This window comes from Pinus tabuliformis, chromosome 8 (genome assembly GCF_031772625.1).
Source record: "Pinus tabuliformis cultivar Carrire ecotype Pingquan chromosome 8, CPIR1, whole genome shotgun sequence".
NCBI lineage: Eukaryota > Viridiplantae > Streptophyta > Pinopsida > Pinales > Pinaceae > Pinus > Pinus tabuliformis.
In genome coordinates, this window is record NC_142294.1 from 562592816 (window position 1) to 562607854 (window position 15039).

At 35.2% G+C, this 15039-nt stretch overlaps 1 protein-coding gene across 6 annotated transcripts in view; it reads left to right on the top strand.

The window, feature by feature from the left end:
• LOC149236711 (LRR receptor kinase SERK2-like) overlaps positions 1-15039 on the top strand; it is a 247647-nt gene that overhangs the window by 29893 nt on the left and 202715 nt on the right. For 3 of the 6 annotated variants that reach the window (XM_089372459.1, XM_089372461.1, XM_089372460.1), the window contains exon 1: positions 13628-14114. The exons of the other annotated variants lie outside the window; for them this stretch is intronic. The gene's annotated coding sequence lies outside the window, so the exon portion shown is untranslated. Of the gene's footprint in view, positions 1-13627; positions 14115-15039 lie in introns of those variants that run through there. 6 annotated transcript variants of the gene reach the window in all.

Consider the following 15039-nt stretch of genomic DNA (forward strand, 5'->3'; position numbering starts at 1 on the left):
CTTGAACTCTTTTTGGATTTACAGAATGAGCCTTGCTAGATTGCCATTGGAGGAATAAGAGCAATGCATGAGTCTTATAATTATTATTAAGTCTCTAATAACAATTAAGTTCTTTATTCACCTTGGGTCAAGAATCTTAAACCCTTAATAGAGATCTAGCACCCCAACTTGACTATAATTATTATTAAGTCTCCAATAACAATTAAGTTCTTTATTCACCTTGGGTCAAGAATCTTAAACCGTTAATAGAGATCTAGCATCTCAACTTGATTATTGGCAGTTCCACCTAAACCCCATTTGAAACTTCTTGTTCTCCATTGGGATCAAGAGCAACCCTCCTCACTTGTCACCCTTTTGGAATTCACAGTTATCATTAGATTTATGATAAAAGAGTTATTTTTCTTCGGAAAATGCTGCTTACAGCCATCATTTCTATGCCATTTGTCAAAATCGCAAGACTTGCACTCGGCCAAATCCAACCCCCTTTGAAAAATTTTAGACCCAGATCTCATCATTAATACAATACAAGTCCAATCACCTGGCGACTTGCAACTTCAACCTTCGACCCTCATCCATCATCAGTCCAATACAAGTTCAGTTTCTTCGCAACTTGCCCCTATACCAGACGTCCAATCCATTAAATAGTTGGTTAATGAGAATAGATTCGTACAAGTTCAATCATCTCGCAACTTGCCGCTATACCAGACATCCAATCCATCAAACAATTGGTTAATGAGAATAGATTTGTACAATTGGTTAATGAGAATAGATTTGTACATGTTAAAGCACCTCGTAACTTTTCCTGTACCACTCTTGCAATTCATCAAATACTTGATTCATGAGAATAGATTTGTCCTCTCGTTCGACAGACGGCCTTCAACGTCGGTTCGAGAAGCCAGTCTGTCTCTTAAAGTGCTAGGATTGGGCATGGTGTTCCCATCTTTTTGATTCGCTTTGACTCCTTTTAAGTAGTCCTCTTACTTGACTTCCTATTGATCGCCACAACTGATGGCATTCATTCCCTGATAAGAGCATCTTTTCATAAAGGACAGATCGTCGGTGATTCGATTGTGATTGTTGGCTCTCTAAAGATGGGACAAGTAACTCTCGTCGACAGTGTCTCGGATAAATAATTCTTTAACCATAGCATAGGGCTTGCTACTTACGATGCCTGCAGTCCACCATCAGGTCTCTGCTTCGGGTGTCAGGGATCAGGACGTGGGAGTGTTTCTGTCAGCACTTATGCAGTGATATCTGTAGTAAATCTGTCTATGGTTTAGTACCAACTGCCAAATCTGATAGCTTCGATCCCAATACCTTAAGGCACTGGAGTGGGCATCCTCATCATGATTTGGAAAACCATGTGAACCACATACTATCTAAACGTCTAGTCTACGTGCTAGGCGTTTTTGCATTTTTCCAGGTATCAGTATGGGATATTTGATAAGGGCTTCATGCAATCATTTTATATAATTGGAAGAATTCACTGGCTTCACAGAGATTTTTCATTTCATGACACTAAATCTATTTATACATTAAAAACACATTTTAAACCATTAAAATTTACAAATCTCTTTAAAGATTATAAACAGTATAATTAAGTGCTCGCTATCTGAATCAAACTTACAGTGCTCCCTATCTCAATCAACAATTTTGTTTTATTTATAACCTTTCGTCGTGGAAATGGAACTTGAAATTTCCTTAGATGAAAAGACACCTAAAGCAACTGCGATATGGTACTAGAAATACGTATCTTTTTCTTTCTTAAGCGATTAGACGTTTCTGAAACGCATGTTGGACAGGACAGTTTTGAATGGGGGTGGTTGTAAAAGTCTTACCATGAGTGCCGACAATTTGAGTGTTAGAAAACTTACGTTGGTGTTTCTACACACTGGTCCTTTTCCGGCGAAATATTGAAAAGTGAATCTGAATAGCCAAACAAATAAAACATGTTTAGAACTAAGTTGGGCATCGGTCATTTCTCACCAACGTTGAAAGGTGAATATGGTTGATAATAAGACAAAAGCATCCAAAACAGGGTGAACATTAGTGAGAGGACAAAACATTCCACAAAAAGAAATAATTTATGGACGAAACTGTTATTTATTATACAAACATGATGTTAATTATAAATAGTCATAAGGTAGTTAAAGCAAAGCAATATATTTAGGCTAAAATTACTACCCCTCACTGGTTAAAGCAATATATTAAATTATTACCTTTTCGTTAAAATGAATAATATTGTTTGGGTGGTTAGTATAGATAAGGATATTTTGATATATTATTTTTTTCGTATTTAGTGAGGGGTTTGTCGAGAAGTTGGGAGCATTTATTTTGAAACTTCACAAAAAAAGCGTTGAATACATCAAGTAGATGAAGAAGCAATCTGTCTCATAGGTTGTTATCTTTAGCCATGGACGTTAAAATAATTTCTTTCTTTCTTTTTTCTATATTTTCAAGAAAGAGTTAGTCACATTTTCAATTTCATTATATATTTTTATTAAAAAAAATATTTTACAATATTTAATATATTTTATCCATTTTCAATTTTATTATATATTTTTATTTTAAAAAATATTTTATAATATTTAATATGTTTGATGAATTATATGATCATAATTTTCAAATAAAAACAGATTTTCATATTTTTAATTTTGTAAAAATAATTATTTTGAAATATGAATTTTTAAAATTTTAATTTAATTTTCAATGTTCTAGAATATTTTTACTAATAATTATAAATGAAAGGTTAACTTATTTTAAAAATAATAATTTTTTTTTTCTTTAATTAAATCGATTAATTAAAAATTGTAATATGAACTAGTGTCATATGAAATGAGTTATATTTTTTAGGCATATAGTAGTGATAAGCTATGGTATTATAATAAAGTCTATTTATTGGTTAAGAATTTCCATGGTTAACTGGGGTCATATAGTGAATATCTATTGCCACTCTTGATCTAATGATTTAGACCAATTCCCATTTATGTGCTGTCTTTGATTCTTCATGCTATCCAAGGACCTATCAAAAGAAAGGGCATACCCAAAACTCTCCATACCATTGACCCCCATTTGAATGATTTTCTGTAGTTCCTGTATTGTTGCTCCATAAATAGCCCCCTAAGGTATTTGGAACACATTACTCTTCCCCATAAACCAAGGTTTTGTGTGAACTTCCACAAAGATCGAGTTGCAAAAGACTAAGAGAATAAAACATGGATGTTCTTTAAACCATGGAAAATTTTAGGGGCTAATGTTCCGCCAGTGGGTTAATTTTCCATGATTTTTCCACAAAAAATTGGCCAATTTCCAGTTTTTATAAAAGATGATTACCCCAAATTTTAGAATATAAAATTATTTTACCTTAAAAATCGCCAACATTATATAGAGACACTATATAAAATCATTATAAATTTGAATAATTTACAAATATATCAATAAACATTTTATAGTTTGCATATTAGGGATTAGTGAGATTCGCCAATATTTTTAAATTTAAAAAAAAATTCATCTTTAAAATTTTCCTTGCTTTAAACCAATGCTCCCAACTTTTTTGGCTAAGCTAGAGTCAACCATTTTACTAGAAGAAAATTTATCAACCAATAATCCCTGACCCAAAAAAAAAATGAAAACTTATTTTGAAATCATATTTAGAAGCCCTTACAGAATGGCCACAATCAAGGCCCAATACATTGAAATTAATTCTGATACAGATTCCACCAACACCAACACCAATCCACCACCCCTCTCCAACACCAACACCAACACCAACACCAATCCACCACCCCTCTCGATAATAATCTATTCATCCAGAGAAAAATTCAAACCTCAATCTTCTTGGCCAGCCACAACCAATCTACGACCAAAACACTAATCGTGAAAGTAACCACCAACTAAGCCATATATATTTACATTATTTATTTTACGTAAATACCTTTTTCTTGATAAATAATTTAAATATTAAATATTAAAAAAATTAATTTTTTTACACATTTTTCTTTTCAATTCATTTAAATGAAAAGCTATATATATTTACATTATTTATTTTACATAATAAACAATTTAAATATTAAACATTAAAAATATGTAATTTGTTTCCGCATTGTTTTTTTCAACTCATTTAAATGAAAAGTAATGTAATATGTAATTTATCCTTTTGATTGTGGGCATTTATATTTCTTTAAAATTGAAAAAGTTTTTTAAAAGTAATGTAATAATGTAATTTATCTCCTTGATTGTGTGCATTCATATTTTTTTAAAATTAAAAGGTTTTTTTATTTTTTTTAATAAAGTAATTTGTGTTCACTCAAAATAACAATTATATTAGAATGTCAAGTTTCAAAGCATTTTTGGTATTACACTAGATTTTTTTTTTTTTTTATAGACGAACGTAACTTAATCTACAAATTTATCATTTACAATTTAGGATAAGACCATATTTTCATTTTTTTGAGAGAGTTCCATCGCTCCTAAATCTGTTGAATATAGAATTTCTTTATCACTGAATGACCAGATTCGTGGGTGCATTTTTGCCTACTGCTTGCCAACACAATTATTGTTGATGTTGTTTCCTTATCCTTAGCCTGAAGATTCTCCTTTGTTGAGGAGTGGTTTTAGCCACAATGGATTGCTCTGGATCTTAAGGAGCCGAGGACACAGGGGGTGGATTCTGCAGATGAGCATTATCCTTTTGAATCGCCGACGTCTTGCCACTTGAAGCGACCTGATCACACCAACCTCGATTAGGTTTCCACTGCTCTTGGTCGCTGGATGACCCCTCTGAGGAAGGGCAAACATTATGAAGATGCCTTGGTTGTCGACAATTTCTACACCTGAAAGTTGTGTCCCACTTATGTGCTGTCTTTGATTCTTCATGCTACCCAAGGACCTACCAAAGGAAAGGGCATAACCAAAGCTCTCCATACCATTGACCCTCATTTGAATGATTTTCTGTAGTTCCTGTATTGTTGCTCCATAAATAGCCCCCTAAGGTATTTGGAACACATTACTCTTCCCCATAAACCAAGGTTTTGCGTCAAACTTCCACAAAGATTGAGTTGCAAAAGACTAAGAGAATAAAACATGGATGTTCTTTAAACCATGGAAAATTTTAGGGGCTAATGTTCCCCCAGTGGGCTAATTTTCCATGATTTTTCCACAAAAAAATTGGCCAATTTCCAATTTTTATAAAAGATGATTCGCCCAAATTTTAGAACAGTGTTGAAAATATTGGAATCGGCAAAATATCGGCGAGGGTCCAGAAAATATCTTATCGGCAATATCGGCGAAAATATCGGCAAGCATAAAAAATGCATAATATATTCATTTTTTTTTTTGGTTTCAGATTTCTAAACATATAAAGCAATAACAACATTGAACTAAACACATTGGCACATAAATATGAAGAAGGCACTGATATATATGATGTCAAATAAAAATGATGCATCAAACTTCAAAGGCGATACCAAATCCTGCTGATCCCTGATAATTGTCCAATCAAGGACTCAAACAAAATAACATCACACATATAAAACTTTAAAAATATTTCATCATCATGAGTTATAAACTTATATGTAGCAAAAGTTGCAAAACAAATAAAACTAGCAGCTATCTATCTGAGACCATTGGCCTCTCCCTAGCAGCGTTCTTTCTGTCTTGTTCAGCAATTGCTTCATGAGCTTTTTGTATAACCTTTGCACTAGAAACCATACAAGGCATTACATCTGCACCATATGTAGAGAGTCTAGCCAGATGGTATTTCAATCGTGTAACCCCTCCTGACATCTTGGTCCCACACAAGTTGCATGATATATATGCCTGATTTGCCCTACCAACAGCGTCCCCATACTCCCAAAATGGGTCCAAGGCTTTTGACATATTTGACATTTGTAGTGAACTAATTCAAACCTAAGGCACAAAAAAAACCAAAAAATTGGCATTAAACCCCCCAACACAAAATGAAAAAATAATAAGTAATAACCACCTCATTAAAAAAAAATTACTACATTATTTGTATTTTGCAATGTGAATGAAAAATGGCAATAAGAGGGTGTATAAGAAAGTTGAAAAAAAAATGAAGCTTGCTATCCAAATATGGAGAAAACCCTTGCATTGGTTCATGGGCATGAAAATCATAGCAAATGGAAAAAAACAAAGAAACAAAATGTTGGTAGGCAAAGAGGCAAACAAGCATAACCCTAAATCTATGAAAAAATCATTAACATAGGGGTTTTTAAGAACATACCTGTTAATGGAAGAAATGAAGTTTGTCTCACTATTTTTCAATCTTTGATCCACAAAAAAATCTTAGTTGGTGGTGATAATCGTTGTTTGATCTTCAAACCCTCCTTGACAACAACCACAAAACTCTTCCCCTTCTGTCTCCAACACTCAGAAACAGAAATGAAGAAAAAAAAACCAAATTTTCCTTTTTTTAGCCGCGGCAAAACACGCCTAGCGATATTCTCAATTGTCGCACGATATATTTCGGAAATATTGGCGATATTTCGGAAATATCGCGATATTTTTGGGAGCCAAAAATATTGCGATATTTTCTCGGCGATATTTCGGCTCGCCGAAAATATCGCGATATTTTCTCGACGATATTTCGGCTCTCTGAAAATATCGTGATATTTTCGAAAATAACCGATATTTCAACGATATTATCAACACTGTTTTAGAATATAAAATTATTTTACTTTAAAAATCGCCAACATTATATAGAGACAATATATAAAATCATCATAAATTTGAATAATTTTACAAATATATCAATAAACATTTTATAGTTTACATATTAGGGATTAGTGAGATTTGCCAATATTTTTAAATTTCAAGAAAATTTTTCATCTTTAAAATTTTCCTTGCTTTAAGCCCATGCTCCCAACTTTTTTGGCTAAGCTAGAGTCAACCATTTTACTAGAAGAAAATTTATCAACCAATAATCCCTGACCCAAAAAATGAAAACTTATTTTGAAATCTTATTTAAAAATCCTTACAGAATAACCACAATCAAGGTCCAATACATTGAAATTAATTCTAATACAGATTTCACCAACACCAACGCACCCCTCTCGATAATAATCTATTCATCCACAGAGAAATTCAAACCTCAATTTTCTTGGCCAGCGACAATCAATCTTCATATCTATATAGGCTGGGTTTCAGATGGAATTGCATATATTTAAGACCGACGACCAAAACACTAATCGTGAAAGTAACCACGAACCAACTGAACCATATATATTTACATTATTTATTTTACGTAAATACTTTTTTCTCGATAAATAATTTAAATATTAAATATTAAAAATATGTAATTTTTTTACACATTTTTCTTTTCAACTCATTTAAATGAAAAGCCATATATATTTACATTATTTATTTTACGTAAATACCTTTTTCTCGATAAATAATTTAAATATTAAATATTAAAAATATGTAATTTTTTTACACATTTTTCATTTAAACTCATTTAAATGAAAAGTTTTCAACTCATTTAAATGAAAAGTAATGTAATGATGTAATTTATCTTTTTGATTGTGCATTTATATTTCTTTAAAATTGAAAAAGTTTTTTAAAAAGTAATGTAATAATGTAATTTATTTCCTTCATTGTGTGCATTTATATTTCTTTAAAATTGAAAAGGTTTTTTTAATAAATTAATGTGTGTTCACTCAAAATAACAATTATATTAGAATGTCAAGCTTTAAAGCATTTTTGGTATTACACTAGATTTTTTTTTTTTCTTTTTTTTGACGAACGTCTATTTAATCTACAAATTTATCATTTACAATTTAGGATAAGACCATATTCTTATTTTTTTGAGAGAGTTCCATCGCTCTTAAATCTGTTGAATATAGAATTACTTTATCACTGAGTGGCCAGACTCATGGGTGCATTTTTGCCCGCTGCTTGCCAACACAATTATTGTTGATGTTGTTTCCTTATCCTTACCCTGAAGATTCTCCTTTGTTGAGGAGTGGTTTTAGCCACAATGGATTGCTCTGGATCTTGAGAAGCCGAGGACACAGGGGGTGGCTTTTGCATAGGAGCGTTATCCTTTTGAATCGCCGACATCTTGCCACTTGAAGCGACCTGATCACGCCAACCTCGATTAGGTTTCCACTGCTCTTGGTCGCTGGATGACCCCTCTGAGGAAGGGCAAACATTTTGAAGATGCCCTGGTTGTCGACAGTTTCTACACCTGAAAGTTGTGTTTACATAGTTTAATGACTGAGAGAATTTCTTGCCAGCCCCCTTGAGGATAATACTATTTGGTAGTCCTTCGCTTAGGTCCAATTCAACACATATACGAACAAATGTGATGAAACTAGAAGCCAATCTTTCTCTGTCTATTTTGATATAGTGACCCAATGAATTACCGATTTTTTCCAAGACGTCTGGCCAAATCCATTGGAGGGGTAAGTTTGGAACCCTTACCCATACCAGAGTAGCGAGAGATTTCATGGAAAGAGTGTTAAAGTCCAGAAACCATAGTTGTATCGAGATACCTGCTCGGCCCTAGATCCATGCCCCTTTAGTTATAATAAATTATATTAGTGAAAATAACACAATTGATGTCAATGTGTGCTTAGCTCAAGTGGTAGAGATGGTGGTTTGTCATCCCATCCGCCCAGGTTCAAGTCCCTGGAGACACGGCTCGGCATAATAAGGTTGGAGGGATATGCGTCCCATTGGAGTTTGAGATATCAACTCCACTGTTTGTGGTCTCAAAATTTTCTTTAAAAAAAATAACACAAATGATATTTAATTATTAATGGGAAAAAACACTTACTATACTTTAAAAAATATATATATATATAATTGCTTATTTTTGGTTAAAAGATATAAAGAATAATATCAAATGATTTCCCAAATTGTAAAAGTTTATATATATATGGATAGTTAAATGTATTTGCAATTTAATATGAACAACATATATAATGTGAAATAATATTAATGATTAAAGAAATCAAATTACAATGGAGATAATAATAAAAAATAATATTGGTAAATTTTATAAATAAATTAATGTAAATCTATTTTAATCTTATATTTTAAATATAAATAAACTATCTCCTGTGGTATTTTTTTTTTTAAATCGAAGATTTTATAAATTAATCAAAACATCATAGTCCTACTATTACCGTGATTTGAAACTACACCAGCTGCAAAACCATGGGTCCTTAGAGAACCACACGTGAAGATTAGAAAAAAAACGGGTCAAAAGCACTGCATCTTTGGTCCAAAGACCTCCATAGTCTAGCATGTCATTTAATATAATCATAAAAGCAATTCAAAGTGGCAACCAGAGAAAGCAAAAATTCAAAGTGGCAACTAGAAGAAAAAGACTTGAGTTATTTTGATGGAGACAAGCTTGAGTGAATCACTTCCACGGTCATTTTATCCATGGCCGCAGAGCTGCCAGGGTCAGGCTTAGGAGTAAGGCCAAGCTGGTCTTCAATTCTTCGGAGGTGACTGTCTATGGGCTTTACCAAAAGTTGAATCTCATTCAATGTTGGTAGAATTTCTTCCGATTCAACAAAACTTGTCCAGCATTATGCCTAATTCTTCCGATCCAACCAAACTTTTTGTGCTGCAACGTTTTTGTCTGCTGGTACAAATCAACTGTTTGTAGGTAGTAATTATACTTACCACATAAAGTTTTCATCGGCCAGTACAAATCAACTGTTTGCAAGTAGTAGTTGTGCCTACCACATGTATGACTAGTGTCAAGGACCTAGGCGGCCACTTCCCCTGCAATATCTGTATCTGACGAACATTTCTTTTCCCACGATATCTCTTTCAGCCTCCTCGGTGTCAGTTTGAACTTTGAATAGTAGGTCACATGTGAGTTAAGAATATTGGTCAAGCCTTTGGCTTGCTGCCACGCCTGAGAGCTTCGCCGAGCCTCCTAATAGGCAGCACCCCCGCGATATCGAGATTTGCTGTGGCGACATGGTTGACTTGTAGAGGGGAGACTAAGAATGCAAAGAACACAGGTGCAGGAAGGGTGGCAATGCGAGGAAGGGAGGGGCCGAACAAAGCGTAGGAAACTGAATGCAACCAACAAATAGACTCAAAAGGGCACCTCAAGCAGGAATGCAAACAAGACAGGAGGGCAGGAAGGGTGACAATGCGAGCGAGGGAGGGGCCGAATAAAGTCCAAGAAAACAATTGCAACCAACAAACAGACTCGAAAGGGGGCGGGAAACTGAAGAAACAACTCCAACGCAGAGGTGTCCGGTGAAAACAAGCATGAAACCAGTCAAATCCGCAGAGTGAAGCGAAGGGAAACAACTAGATCGACAGGATGCCCAAACAACATATCCAGGCAGTGGTGCTGTTGACGTTGCCCATTCTAGCCAAGAAAACATCGTAGAGCAGAGCAGACACTGAACAAATGGATTTAGGAGAATCATGAGAGTCAGCGTGTCGGAGGCATGAATTAAAACCATATCACGACAAACAGGAACGGAGGCAGCATACAATCATAATGTCAAGCGAGTGTTAGACCCCGATGTCACTTAGTGGCATTAAACATTTAAACATTCGTCGGAGAGGCTGCCTCGTACATCCCCTCGCATGAATGCTGGGATGGATGGTCAGCATGCTGCCTCCCATGCATTGCGGTACCCTCCATACGGGGATTTATAAATGATAAATTTGTCTTATAAATGGATAATAATTTATATTTATTTATAATAATTACTCTCTTATATATATATATACATATATTTTGATCATATTGCTTTCAAAATATAGTAGATTTCACTTTGTCACACGGCAAATCATATTTAGTGGTGGGTATTGTGAAAATGCAAAGTTGATATTGTGAAAATACAAAGAGCATTCAGATAACCAAGGCCTATATATATCAAAATATATAATAAATCTAAAAGGAAATTGTTATGAAAAAGCTAGAATATGAAAGTCAAATTTGGTGTCTCATGATATAACAACAGGAGTTGGATCTTTAGCGTTCTAACCATAAGGCATTTAGGGATTAAACTTACATTGGATATGAATGTTGATGTGAGCTAAACAAGCTTCCATTCTATCAAGGCTAACTTGTAGTTTATATTGATTCTGCTGAATATCATCCAGGAAAGAAACAATGTCGTTTCTGTCCTCTTGCTTCTCCTTTAAAACTCTTCCTAGAAGAGTCTTTAGTTGCTAGTGAAGAGTTATAGAATGCATGTATTGGTTCCTTCTGCCCTTGGTGTGACTAGGGTTGGGAAGCCAACGAGACACCTCCTCTGATAACTCTAAATCTGAAAAGGCCCGATGGTCTTGAGAAACTTGATTCTCTAGCCATTGAATGTCCTCCTGAGTACTTGGAGGTGTCATTGAGTAGAATGTTGCGCTGCCTCCTAGGCTTGCGATTGGACACACGACCAACTTTGCTGGCCACAACCACTAGCCCCATGACGACCATGCATCCATTGACGTGACATGAGGACCACAGTAAGCACCAAACCAACAGAGAGTCGGGAGTAAGAAGCCAATCAACTCTAGGAACCCCAAATAGAGTGCGACCCCATAGAATGGAACAACAAAATAAGAACTCTAGGAGAGACTACTTCCTTGGAGAACGCCATAGACCTAAAACCAGCTAAGTAGTTGAGCAGACCACACATACTCAAGGGTTTACAATAGTGTGAAGAGTTGAACAAAGCAAGCCCACCTAACAAATTGATAGGAAGGAACAACCAATGACTAATTTGAGGAGTGATAATTTCTTGATAACATAACAACTTTGTAAATTTGAGGAGTGATAATTCCTTGATAATAGACCAACTCTGTAGGAAACAAAGGCTTCACACTCAAAATCAAAGGAACACCAACAAGTTCTTTTAGATACCTTTCTCCAAAACCCACTGCACATTAGGAACATACAAAAACAGAGGGAAAAGACACAAAAGGTTTGGGGAGAGATGTTATGTTAGTTTAAAGCTCAGAGGAAGAGTCAAGGTTGAGGCAGTCAAAGACCCGAAGCGTGAATTTTGCCTTTTGCAACCCCATCATTCAACCAAGAAATCATCACCATTGCCATCTTCTACCTTTGTGACTCCACCAACTTCCTCCTGAGTTCCACCTCCCACAATCACCCAGAGAACCGGGGAGCTAATATAGTGAGTCTCGCTCTCAACATAACCAACGACATGGCAATCTAAATAAGGGAACTCCCACTTTCCATTTTGAATCATGGATCTGTCATCAAAGCATCGTGGAACTGCCAACCATCGAAAGGGGGAAGAAAATCCCACCCACGTCAAGGATAAAACATTCCTAGGGTGTAAAGACCCAACACTTTGCATCGAAAAAAAGAGAGTAATCTGGAATGTTGTCATCCATAGCAAACGATACCCAAACCCTGAATTTTGCCTTGTGCAACCCTATCATTCAACCAAGAAATTATCACCATTGCCATCTTCTACCTTCGTGACTCCACCAACTTCCTGCCGAGTTCCACCTCCCATAATCACCCAGAGAGCCAAGGAGCTAATATAGTGAGTCACGCTCTCAACATAACCACCGACATGGCAATTTAAATCAGGGAACTCCCACTTTCCATTTTGAATCATGGATCTGTCATCAAAACATCACGAAACTTCCAGCCATCGAAAGGGGGAAGAAAATCCCACCCACGTCAAGGATAAAACATTCCTAGGGTGTAAAGACCCACCACTTTGCATCAGAAAAAACAAGAGTAAATTGGAATGCTGTCATCCATAGCAAATGATATGAGCCTTCACAGGGTTCGTGCATGGGGGGCAAGCCATGCCACCCTCTCTTAATTATATCAAGAGTCAGTGAGGTGGCACGCACCCCAATCCCATTTGACAAATGTTTGGACACCTCATTGAGGAGATTTAATTTTGTGTTGTTAAATATCTATATATTTATTTAATTATTGGTAATTATTAAACAACATAATGTTTTATTATTTATACTATAGAATTATAAGGTTGATGATTTTATTCACATTATAATAAGATTAGGCTTTCCAAAATCATCAAGTTTCTGGTTAATAAATTCAATTGTTTTTAAATAGAGGTAAATTACACATTTATAATGTAGAATGGAATTATTTTCTTTTTAATAAAATAAGATTTTAATAAAGTTAAAAATCTTTATACCTTTCCTTAGCTGATGTGTAAAGTTTCTAGAGGACTCGAAAAGTATTCATCAACTTTAAGGAATTTATATATCGTTGAACCTTTTAGAGTTGATGCAACCAACACGCGACGGGTGTCTGTAGTAAGCTGGTCAGACACCTATCTTTGAATTTTTCCCATCGGATGCCCATCGCTCATGACCCATCTATCACATCACTAGCTTGTCAAGGAGCATTTGGTTCACCATATCCATATGGTGGAAATAATGTGGTTATTTACTAATCAAGAGCCTACAATTCAGGATATTGAATGATTGATCTTGTCCAACCCGCTTTCCCTTTTGAAAACGAAAAAGAAGGAAAGCAGGAACGTGGGATGGTCCAATGTGCCTGTCCCATTTGACAATTATGGTGGATTTGCTGTAACAAGGCCCACAACTTTATGTTGCTTCACACCTTTGTAAATCATGAGCACAATTCGTCCTCTTGCATGGAAGCGCTTCAGGATAGGTTTGGTATCTTAAAAAATGTTAAAATGTAATAATTTTGATCGAGCGTATTGCACACAGGGTTCAAACAGAGCTGGCCACGAGAAAATCATGATAGATTTTGGGTTGACTGGCAAGCCAATCTACTGGGTGGTTACTGCCTGTCACGTCACATTCGACCATGGAGATAATCTTTCTCCTCTATTCTCGGCCCCAAACATAAGCTTTCAATGCTTATATATCTATTCTCAGCCCCCAAACATAAGCTTTCAATTTACAGATATATATCCATATACTAGGGAAGAGCAGTGGCCTTACTGGATCTTCGGTTTCTGAATTTCCCACACAAACTACAATAGAAATTAAAAATTTCTGTTTCGTATCTTTCAGTGAGAACAATTTATATCGGGCCTGCTGCATCCCCATGAGATGGGCAGAGTATTTCCGAAGCATTGCTGTAAGCAATTGTGCTGAACTGTTTTCAGGATCTTGTCGCAGAAATGGTATCATTCTGATTATGCATTTCCGATGAAAATTTATATAGGTTATTGTTTTCTGTGGACGCTTATATGTCAATAATAATAGGCATATACATGTAAGGTTTTTTGGAATCTCTAAAATTATAAAATCTCCATTCCTATACACTGCTTGTGCGTGATTATGTGGGATGTTTTGGAGAATCTTCACTCCTCTGCACGTTATGATCCTTATGCCAACTGGATGTTTACAAAGATAATACTAATAATCAGCGTACATGTGTAATTTTTTTGCAGCTATTTTTATTTGGACACAAGCTCCTTACCTGTTCCATATTTGATTGTGAGACTGGGTTCTGTAGAGTCTTGAAATTATTTCTACCATTATAAAATCTCTCTCTTCTGTCTATTGCTTTAACTCTCAGATTTCATTAATGACGAACAACGATGAATGTTATAATCTATCTTTCAGCATTTAGCTCCCTGATTGTATAAAATGCTGAACATTTGTATAAGGTACAGTTCTCAATCCCGTTGCTTTGGCTTGATGGGCGAAGTTTCCATAAACGTGTTGGATTAAAAGTTATACATGCAGTAGATCCAGAATTACTTTGACAGGAGGTTACTGTTTTGTAAATAGTGTCGAAATGGAAGTAAAATTCTATGTTCTAGGTAAATGTTTAGGACGTCGCGTGGGATTACAAGTTTGAAAGGAAACTGTTTTGTAAATAGTGTCGAAATGGAAGTAAAATTCTATGTTCTAGGTAAATGTCTAGGGCATCGCGTGGGATTACAAGTTTGAAAGGAAACTGTCGCAGACATCGTCTCAGATAGGAAGAACAACTTTATATGTAGTTGCAGGGTTTGTAGTTTAAAGAGAAAATGAGAAGCTTCCCAGTTTTATAGATGTGCTTAAGGTCTGATACGGGCATTGAGTTTTAAATGAAAAATG